We start from the raw sequence: 12,086 nt of genomic DNA, 5'->3' as shown, positions 1-12,086 counted from the left end.
TCTAAGTATTTCTCACATACATTCTTCAAAGCAAACACCTGATCCACACATCCTCTACCTTTTCTGAAACCACACTGCTCTTCCCCAATCTGATGCTCTGTACACGCCTTCACCCTCTCAATCAGTACCCTCCCATATGATTTCCCAGGAATACTCAACAAACTTATACCTCTGTGATTTGAGCATTCACCTTTATCCCCTCTGCCTATGTAAACTGGCACTGTGCATGCATTCCGCCAATCGTCAGGAACCTCACTATGAGTTATACATACTTTAAATATCCTTACCAACCAGTCAGCAACACAGTCACCCCCTTTTTGTGATAAATTCCACTGCAGTACCATTCAAACCCGCTGCCTTGCCAGCTTTCGTCTTCTGCAAAGCTTTTACTACCTGTTCTCTGTATACCAAATCATTTTCCCAAGCCCTCTCACTCTGCACACCACCTCGACCAAAACACCCTATATCTGCCACTCTATCATCAAACACATTCAACAAACCTTCAAAATACTCACTCCATCTTCTCACATCACTACTACTTGATATCACCTCCCCATTAACCCCCTTCACCGATGTTCCCATTTGTTCTCTTGTCTTATGCACTTTATTTACCTCCTTTCAAAGCATCTTTTTATTCTTCCTAAGATTTGATGATACCCTCTCATCCCAACTCTCATTTGCCCTCTTTTTCACCTCTTGCACCTTTCTCTTGACCTCCTGCCTCTTTCTTTTATACATCTCCAAGTCATTTGTGCTATTTCCCTGCAAAACCCATCCAAATGCCTCGCTCTTCTCTTTCATTGATAATCTTACTTCTTCATCCCACCACTCACTACCCTTTCTAATCTGCCCACCTTCCATGCTTCTCATGCCACAAGCATCTTTTTTGCAAGCCATCACTGCTTCCCTAAATACATCCCATTCCTCCCCCACTCCCCTTATGTCCTTTGCTCTCACCTTTTTCCATTCTGCACTCAGTCTCTCTTGGTACTTCCTGACACAAGTTTCCTTCCCAAGCTCACTTACTTTCACGACTCTCTTCATCCCAACATTCTCATATCTTTTCTGAAAACCTCCACAAGATAATGATCTGACATCCCTCCAGTTGCACCTCTCAGCACATTAACATCCAAAAGTATCTCTTTTGCATGCCTATCAATTAACACGTAATCCAATAATGCTCTCTGGCCATCTCTCCTACTCATGTATACTTATGTATATCTTTTTAAACCAGGTATTCCTAATTGCCAAGCCTTTTTCAGCATGCAAATCTACAAGCCAATCACCATGTCCATTTACAACACTGATCTCCCTATGTACACCAATCATTCCCTCAATTGCCACATTACTCACCTTTGCATTCAAATCACCCATCACTATAACCCGGTCTCGTGCATCAAAACTACTAACACAGTCACTCAGCTGTTCCCAATACACTTGCCTCTCAAGATCTTTCTTCTCATGCCCAGGTGCATATGCACCAATAATCACCCATCTCTCTCCATATACTTTCAGTTTTACCCATATCATTCTAGAGTTTACTTCTTACACTCTATCACATACTCCCACCACTCCTGTTTCATGAGTAGTGCTACTCCTTCCCTTACTCTTTTCCTCTCACTAACCCCTGATGTTACTCCCAAAACATTCCCAAACCACTCTTCCCCTTTACCCTTGAGCTTCATTTCACTCAGAGCCAAAACATCCAGGTTCCTTTCCTCAAACATACTACCTGTCTCTCCTTTTTTCTCATTTTTGTTGCATCCACTCACATTTAGACACCCCAATCTGAGCCTTCGAGGAGGATGAGCACTCCCCGCATGACTCCTTCTGTTTCCCCATTTAGAAAGTTAAAATACAAGGAGGGGAGGGTTTCTAGGCGGCGGCGGCAGCCCCCCTCCCCCTCCCATTACCTTTAGTCACCTACGACACGTGAGGAATGCATGGGATATATATTTTCTCCCCTATCCCCAGGATATATATACATACACAGACATATACATATATACACATGTACATAATTCATACTTGCTGCCTTTATTCATTCCCATCGCAACCCCGCCACACATGAAATAACAACGCCCTCCCCTGCATGCGCGTGAGGTAACGCCAGGAAAAAACAAAAGGCCACATTCGTTCACACTCAGTCTCTAGCTGTCATTTATAATGCACTGAAACCACAGCTCCCTTTCCACATCCAGGTGCCACACAACTTTCCATGATTTACCCCAGATGCTTCACATTCCCTGGTTCAGTCCAATGACAGCATGTCAACCCTGGTATACCACATTGTTGCAATTCACTCTATTCCTTGCACGCCTTTCACCCTCCTGCATGTTTAGGTCCTGATTGCTCAAAATCTTTTTCACTCCATCCTTCCACCTCCAATTTGGTCTCCCACCTCTCATTCCCTCCACCTCTGACACATATATCCTCTTTGCCAATCTTTCCTCACTCGTTCTCTCCATGTGACCAAACCATTTCAAAACACCCTCTTCTGCTCTCTCAACCACACTCTTTTTATTACCACACATCTCTCTTACCCTATTATTACTTACTCGATCAAACCACCTCACACCACATATTGTCCTCAAACATCTCATTTCCAGCACATCCACCCTCCTGCACACAACTCTGTCTATAGCCCACGCCTCAGAACCATATAACATTGTTGGAACCACTGTTCCTTCAAACATACCCATTTTTGCATTCTGAGATAATGTTCTCGACTCCCGCACATTCTTCAAGGCTCCCAGAATTTTTGCCCCCTCCCCCACCCTATGATTCACTTCCGCTTTCATGGTTCCATCCACTGCCAAATCCACTCCCAGATATCTAAAACACTTCACTTCCTCCAGTTTTTCTCCATTCAAACTCACCTCCCAATTGACTTGTCCCTCAACCCTACTGTACCTAAAAACCTTGCTCTTTATTCACATTTACTCTCAGCTTTCTTCTTTCTCACACTTTACCAAACTCAGTCACCAGCTTCTGCAGTTTCTCACCTGAATCAGCCACCAGTGCTGTATCATCAGTGAACAACAACTGACTCATTTCCCAAGCTCTCTCACCCACAACAGACTGCATACTTGCCCCTCTTTCCTAAACTCTTGCATTCACATCCCGAACAACCCCATCCATAAACAAATTAAACAACCATGGAGATGTCACACACCCCTACCGCAAACCGACATTCACTGAGAACCAATCACTTTCCTCTCTTCTAACTCATACACATGCCTTACATCCTCGATAAAAACTTTTTACTGCTTCAAGCAACTTGCCTCTCACACCATATACTCTTGATACCTTCCACAGAGCATAAATGCTACATACAGATCCATTTGTTTTTCTAAGTATTTCTCAACATTTTTTAAAGCAAACACCTGATCCACACATCGTCTACCACCCCTGAAACCTTACTGCTCATCCCCAATCTGATACTCTGTACATGCCTTCACCCTCTCAGTCAGTACCCTCTCATATAATTTCCCAGGAATACTCAACAAACTTACACCTCTGTAATTTGAACACTCACTCTTATCCCCTTTGCCTTTGTACAATGCCACTATGCATGCATTCTGCCAATCCTCGGGCATTTTACCACGAGCCATACACACATTGAATATCCTCGCCAACCAGTCAACAACACAAGCAACCCCTTTTTTTTAATAAATTCCACTGCAATACCATCCAAACCTGCTGCCTTTCCAGCTTTCATCTTCCACAAAGCTTTTACTACCTCTTCTCAGTTTACCAAGTCCTTCTCTCTGACCCTCTCACTTTACACACCACCTAGACCAAAACATCCTATATCTGCCACTCTTATCATCTAACACATTCAACAAACCTTCAAAATACTCGCTCCATCTCCTTCTCACATCACCACTATTTGTTATTACCTCCCCATTAGCCCCCTTCGCTGATGTTCCCATTGATTCTCTTGTCTTAGGCACTTTAATTTACTTTCTTCCAAAACATCTTTTATTCTCCTTAAAATTTAATGATACTCTCTCACCCTAACTCTCATTTGCCCTCTTTTTTCACCTCTTGCACCTTTATCTTAACCTCCTGCCTCTTTCTTTTATACATCTCTCAGTCATTTGCACTATTTCGCTGCAAAACTTGTCCAAGTGCCTCTCTCTTCTCTTTCACTAACAATCTTACTTCATCCCACCACTCACTACCCTTTCTAATCTGCCCACCTTCCATGCTTCTCATGCCACAAGCATCTTTTGTGCAAGCCATCACTGCTTCTCTACATACATCCCATTCCTCCCCCTTTCCCTTACGTCATTTGCTCTCACCTTTTTCCATTCTGTACTCAGTCTCTCCTGGTACTTCCTCACACAAGTCTCCTTCCCAAGCTCACTTACTCTCACCATTCTCTTCACCCCAGCATTGTCTCTTCTTTTTTCTGTAAATCTCTACAAATCTTCACCTTCCCCTCCACAAGATAATGATCAGACATCCCTCCAGTTGCACCTCTGAGCACATTAACATCGAAAAGTCTCTCTTTCACGTGCCTATCAATTAACATGTAGTCCAATAACCCTCTCTGGCCATCGCTCCTACTTACATATGTATACTTCTGTATATCTCTCTTTTAGACCAGGTATTCCCAATCACCAGTCCTTTTTCAGCACACAAATCTACAAGCTCTTCATTTCCATTTACAACACTGAACACCCCATGTACACCAATTATTCCCTCAACTGCCACATTACTCACCTTTGCATTCAAATCACCCATCACTATAACTCGGTCTTTTGCATCAAAACTGCTAACACACTCACTCAGCTGCTCCAAAACATTTGCTTCTCATGATCTTTCTTCTCATACCGAGGTGCATATGCACCAATAATCACCCAATCTCTCCACCCACTTTCAGTTTTACCCATATCAATCTAGAGTTACTTGTCTCTTGATGTTTGAATATATTATTATGTGAAAATTGGGATGAGTAATCTCCAAGGAAAGTAACCCCCACCTCCCTTATTCCCATTGTATCCTAATTAAAACTGGTTTCCCTATACTTTTTTGCTTACTTTGTGTGTTCTAGAAATGCATCTTTAATGTTAACTAAGGAATATCTGTAAATATGTTTTTGAAAAGTTGTATGTATTGCAATATTCTGAATGGTAAAACCCATTTCCCACTGTAAGATATATAGTTGGAGATGCATTCTGCAGAGAAAATTATTACCTTAGGCATAAAATTGACTTAAGTACCCATAAAACTTTTTTAAAACATGTAGTACATTTTATTAGTTTGTTTCCTGGATCAATCCCATATGACTGGTAACTGGTGACTAAGACTGTAACACCATGATTAACTTTTTCTCTGATCCTCTTCAGATGTTTCATCATCTGTCAAATGACCTGAGACCTAAGGGTGATCAAATCCACTCATAGCGTCATGGTCTAAGACCTCACGGAGATTTAGGGGATAACCTAAGCCAGTCATGGTGTAGCGGTTTTAGTCACTGGTTACCCAGTCATATGGTATCAGATTTAATCCGGGCACAAATTGGGTAAATGGGTTATTATTGCATTGATTTTATCATATTTGATAGTTGATTCATGCATTTGTGAGGTACCACCAGGGAGAGATGAAGAAAAGCTGGTGCACTCACACCTATTCTGTAGCTGTTTTGTGTTATGCATCAAAACCATAGTTCCTTTTCCACAACCAGCCCCACACACCTTTCCATGGTTTACCCCAAACACTTCACATTCCCTGTTTCAGAGTATTGACATCATGTCAACCATAATGTACTACTTCATTTCAATTCACCCTATCCCATGCTTGCCTTCTACCCTCCTGCATGTTCAGGCCTCGATTGCCCAAAATCTTTTACATTCCATTTTTCCATCTCCAATTTAGTCTCTCCTTCCTCCCTGTTTCCTTCATTTCTGACATGTATATCCTGTTTGTCAACCATTCCTCACTCATTCTCTCCATATGTCCAAGCATCTTCACCACACCCTCTTCAGCTCTCTCAACATGCTTTTATTCATTACCACACATCTCTATTATCCTTTCATTAATTAATCAAAGGACCTGACACTGCATTTTGTTCTAAGAAATTTCACTTCCAGCACATCCACACTCCTCTGCATAGCCTTATCCATAGCCCATGCCTTTCATGCATATTATATTGGGACTACTATACCTCTTCCAGATAACGTTCTCTTTTCATACATTCCTCAATGCTCACAGAACCTTTACCCCCTCATCCACCCCATGACTCACATTTGCTTCTTTGGTTTTATTTCTACTTTTTCACCTAAAGATATCTAAAACACTTCACTTCCTCCAACTTTTCTCCATTCAAACTCACATCCCAACTAACTTGTCCCTGAACCCTGCTAAATTTAATAAGCTTGTTTTTATTCACATTTACTCTCAACTACCTCCTTTCACAACCCCTTCCAAACACAGCCACCAACTTTTGCAATTTCTCTCTCATATCTACCCCCAGTGCTGTATCATCAGCAAACAACTGACTAATTTACCAGGCCCTCTCATCCCCACAGATTACATACTTGGCCCTCTCTTCAAGGCTCATACGTTTACCTCCCTCACCACCCTATCCATAATCATGTTGAACAACCATGATGATGTCACTCACCTCTTCTGCTGACCATCCTTCACATGAAACCATTCCCTCTCCTCTTCCCACTCATACACATGCCTTACATGCTTGATAAAAACTTCTCTGCTTTTAGCAGGTCTGTTCCCACAACCATTTCTATCAGCCTTATCATATGCTTTCTCCAGATCCATAAATGCCACATACAAATCCATTTGTGTCTCTAAGTATGTCTCACACATTCTCTAAAGCAAACACCTTATCCATACAACTTATGAAATCACATTACTCTTCCCCACTCTGATACTGTGTACATGCCTTCACTCTCTTAATCAATACCATCTCACATAACTTATCAGGAACACTCAAATGTATACCTCTGTAGTTTAAACGCTCACCTTTATCCCTCTTGTCTTTATACAGTGACAATATACATGCATTCCACCAATCCTTAGGTACCTTACCGTGATCCATACACACACACTGAAAATCCTAACCAACTAATGAACCATTCAACAACACAGGCACCTTTTTTAATATATTCAACTGCATTACCATCCACTCCAGCCACCTTATCAAATTTCATCTTACATAAGGCTTTCTGCATCTCTTTTCTCTTTACCAAATCATTCTGTCTACTACCCTATCATCAAACTCATTTCAGTCCTTCAAAATACTCACTTCATCACTACCTGTTCACACTTCCTCTTTTGCCTCCTTCACCAATCCCCCTATTTGTTCTCTTCTTTATGGCACATTATTAACCTCCTTCCGGAGCATTATCTTGTTCTTCTAAAGTTTACTGATACTCGCCCACCCCAACTCTTATTTGCACCTTTTTCTTGACCTCCTGCTGCTTTCTCATATACTTCCCCTAGATGCCTATCTTTTCTCTGCCATAAGCAACTTACTTTTTCATCGTACCACTTGCTGCCCTTTTTAATCTGCCCCTCTCCCAACATGTTATTAAGTATTTATTTATTTCTTTATTTTACTTTGTCGCTGTCTCCTGCATTAGCGAGGTAGCACAAGGAAACAGATGAAATAATAGCCCAACCCACCCACATACACATGTATATACATACACGTCCACACACGCAAAAATACATACCTATACATCTCAACATATACATACATATATGCACACAGACATATACATATATACACATGTGCATAATTCATACTTGTCTGCCTTTATTCATTCCCATCGCCACCCCACCACACATGAAATAACAACCCCCTTCCCTTGCATGTGCATAAGGTAACGCTAGGAAAAGACAACAAAGGCCACATTCGTTCACACTCAAGTCTCTAGCTGTCACAGCTCCCTTTCCACATCCAGGCCCCACAGAACTTTCCATGGTTTACCCCAGACGCTTCACATGCCCTGGTTCAATCCATTGACAGCACGTCGACCCTGGTATACCACATCGTTCCAATTCACTCTATTCCTTGCACACCTTTCACCATCCTGCATGTTCAGGCTCCGATCACACAAAATCTTTTTCACTCCATCTTTCCATCTCCAATTTGGTCTCCCACTTCTCCTTGTTCCCTCCACCTCTGACACATATATCCTCTTGGTCAATCTTTCCTCACTCATTCTCTCCATGTGACCAAACCATTTCAAAACACCCTCTTCTGCTCTCTCAACCACACTCTTTTTATTACCACACATCTCTCTTACCCTATTATTACTTACTCGATCAAACCACCTCACACCACATATTGTCCTCAAACATCTCATTTCCAGCACATCCACCCTCCTGCGCACAACTCTGTCTATAGCCCACGCCTCAGAACCATATAACATTGTTGGAACCACTATTCCTTCAAACATACCCATTTTTGCTTTCCGAGATAATGATCTCGACTTCCACACATTCTTCAACGCTCCCAGAACTTTTGCCCTCTCCCCCACCCTATGACTCACTTCCGCTTTCTTGGTTCCATCCGCTGCCAAATCCACTCCCAGATATCTAAAACACTTCACTTCCTCCAGTTTTTCTCCATTCAAACTTACCTCCCAGTTGACTTGTCCCTCAACCCTACTGTACCTAATAACCTTACTCTTATTCACATTTACTCTCAGTTTTCTTCTTTCACACACTTTACCAAACTCAGTCACCAGCGCTGTATCATCAGCAAACAACAACTGACTCACTTTACAAGCTCTCTCATCCACAACAGACTGCATACTTGCCCCTCTTTCCAAAACTCTTGCATTCACCTCCCTAACAACCCCATCCATAAACAAATTAAATGATCATGGAGACATCACACACCCCTAATGCAAACCTACATTCACTGAGAACCAATCACTTCCCTCTCTTACTGCACGTACATATGCCTTACATCCTCGATAAAAACTTTTTAACGCTTCTAACAACTTGCACACCATATATTCTTAATACCTTCCTCAGAGCATCTCTGTCAACTCTTATCATATGCCTTCTCCAGATCCATAAATGGTACATACAAATCCATTTGCTTTTCTAAGTATTTCTCACATATATTCTTCAGAGCAAACATCTGATCCACATATCCTCTACCACTTCTGAAACCACACTGCTCTTCCCCAATCTGATGCTCTGTACATGCCTTCACGCTGTCAATCAATACCCTCCCATATAATTTCCCAGGAATACTCAACAAACTTATACCTCTGTAATTTGAGCACTCACTCTTATCCCCTTTGCCTTTGTACAATGGCAATATGCAAGCATTCCGCCAATCCTCAGGCACCTTACCATGAGTCATACATACATTAAATAACCTTACCAACTAGTCAACAATACAGTCACCCCCTTTTTTAATAAATTCCTCTGCAATAGCATCCAAACCTGCTGCCTTGCCGGCTTTCGTCTTGCGCAAAGCTTTTACTACCTCTTCTCTGTTTACCAAATCATTCTCCCTAACCCTCTCACTTTGCACACCACCTCGACCAAAACACCCTATATCTTCCACTCTATCATCAAACACATTCAACAAACCTTCAAAATACTCACTCCATCTCCTCACATCACCACTACTTGTTATCACCTCCCCATTATCCCCCTTCACTTAAGTTCCCATTTGTTCCCTTGTTTTATGCACTTTATTTACCCCCTTTTTATTCTCTTTTTATTCTCCTTAAAATTTAATGATACTCTCTCACCCCAACTCTCATTTGCCCTCTTTTTCACCTCTTGCACCTTTCTCTTGACCTTCTGCCTCTTTCTTTTATACATCTCCCACTTATTTGCACTATTTCCCTGCAGAAATTGTCCAAATGCCTCTCTCTTCTCTTTCACTAATAATCTTACTTCTTCATCCCACCACTCACTACCCTTTCTAATATACCTACCTGCCACGCTTCTCATGCCACAAGCATCTTTTGCGCAAGCCATCACTGCTTCCCTAAATACATCCCATTCTTCCCCCACTTCCCTTACGTCCTTTGTTCCCACCTTTTTCCAATCTGTACTCAGTCTCTCCTGGTACTTCCTCACACAAGTCTCCTTCCCAAGCTCACTTACTCTCACCACTCTCTTCACCCCAACATTCTCTCTTCTTTTCTGAAAACCTCTATAAATCTTCACCTTCGCCTCCATAAGATAATGATCAGACATCCCTTCAGTTGCACCTCTCAGCACATTAACATCCAAAAGTCTCTCTTTCGCATGCCTATCAATTAACACGTAATACAATATCGCTCTCTGGCCATCTCTCCTACTTACATATGTATACTTATGTATATCTGTCTTTTTAAACCAGGTATTCCCAATCACCAGTCCATTTTCAGCACATAAATCTACAATCCCTTCACCATTTCCATTTACAACACTGAACACCCCATGTACACCAATTATTCCCTCAAGTGCCACATTACTCACCTTTGCATTCAAATCACCTATCACTATAACCCTGTGTTGTGCATTAAAACCGCTAACACACTCACTCAGCTGCTCCCAAAACACTTGCCTCTCAAGATCTTTCTTCTCATGCCCAGGTGCATATGCACCAATAATCACCCATCTCTCTCCATCCACTTTCAGTTTTACCCATATCAGTGTAAAGTTTACTTTCTTGCACTATCACATACTCCCACCACTCCTGTTTCAGGAATAGTGCTACTCCTTCCCTTGCTCGTCCTCTCTCTAACTCCTCACTTTACTTCCAAGACATTCCCAAACCACTCTTCCCCTTTACCCTTGAGCTTCGTTTCACTCAGAGCCAAAACATCCAGGTTCCTTTCCTCAAACATACTACCTATCTCTCCTTTTTTTCTCATCTTGGTTACATCCACACACATTCAGACACCCCAATCTGGCCTTCGAGGAGGATGAGCATTTCCCGTGTGACTCCTTCTTCTGTTTCCCCTTTTAGAAAGTTTAGTGTATATATTAACTATTTAAACATGTCAGACACTATTTTGATAATGCCTTGATAAACTTTTACTTTTTTTTATATCCAAGTGCCTCATGACTGATTGAAGTTGTATGAGGAACAAATGAATAATGGGATCATTTGTGCTCATCCTCTCCTTGGGTGTCATATATAATGTTTGAAATAGAAATGATAAGAATAGGGGAAATGAATAAAAATTTTACTATTTCACAACACTTCCCAGAGATTTTGGCTATTACAGTATCTGGTGGTTTTCTTGGGAGATCTTTCAGTCTATCTATCAATTTCTCCCAAATACTTATACCTATCTCTCTCTTATTTTCATCATCATTGCATCCCTGTCCATTTAGACATCTTGAACTTGAGCCTTCAAGGATGAGTACTTTTTACTTACCCCTTTTGTTTCAACTTTTAAAAGAATGTAAATACAAGGAGGGGAAGGTTTTTAAGCTTCTAGTTTCTACCCCTTTTGGTTGCCAACAACACAGGGAATATTAGGGTATTATTGTTTCTCTCCTTTCCCCTGAATATCAGGAATTTATGATATCATAGACTTAGTATAATGCATGAAGTATTTTTCTCAAAATTTTATGTGGTGCAAAGCTGTTGGAAATGTGAGAAAGGGAAAACACACCTTGAAATAAGCAGTTGCTGAGTCTCTTTGAAATTAGAAATGAGTGACAGTAAGACTTATGGATGCAGTGTGACTTTTTTTTTTAAAAGAAAGTGAGTCATTTAGTTAGGTTAATACAAAATATTTCAAGTTTTAATTGGTATTGCTTCCAAAGGCTCTCCATGGCAATGTGGAGCTCTCCATCTTCTTATTCCAAAAGCTGCAGGTTTTTATGCATGGCTGTGCATGGCTCGCAGGGTGGTATTCATTCTGTGTTAGGAACTAAATGCTTTGTATTATTAGTATCCTAGACAAAGCCAATATTCCTCGGAAGCTGTGATGTTATACACTATGTGTGTAAGGAACTAACTGCTTTGTATTGTTAGTATCCCAGACAAAACCAACATTCCTTGGAAGCTGTGACATTGCCAAAGTGAGAAGTGATGCTAATAGTGTTTTATTATTAGTTACTAGTCTGTTTATTTAAAA

The 12,086-nt window shown here is 41.2% G+C and overlaps 1 protein-coding gene across 1 annotated transcript in view; it reads left to right on the top strand.

Moving 5' to 3' along the window:
* The window catches only part of spt4 (Transcription elongation factor subunit spt4), a 43,973-nt gene that overhangs the window by 30,731 nt on the left and 1,156 nt on the right, over positions 1-12,086 (top strand). The gene's annotated exons all lie outside the window — the stretch shown is intronic.

This window comes from Panulirus ornatus, chromosome 7, assembly GCF_036320965.1.
Source record: "Panulirus ornatus isolate Po-2019 chromosome 7, ASM3632096v1, whole genome shotgun sequence".
Classification (NCBI taxonomy): Eukaryota; Metazoa; Arthropoda; class Malacostraca; order Decapoda; family Palinuridae; genus Panulirus; species Panulirus ornatus.
Note: the sequence above shows the minus strand (reverse complement) of the source record. Positions and strands in the feature narration are given on the sequence as shown.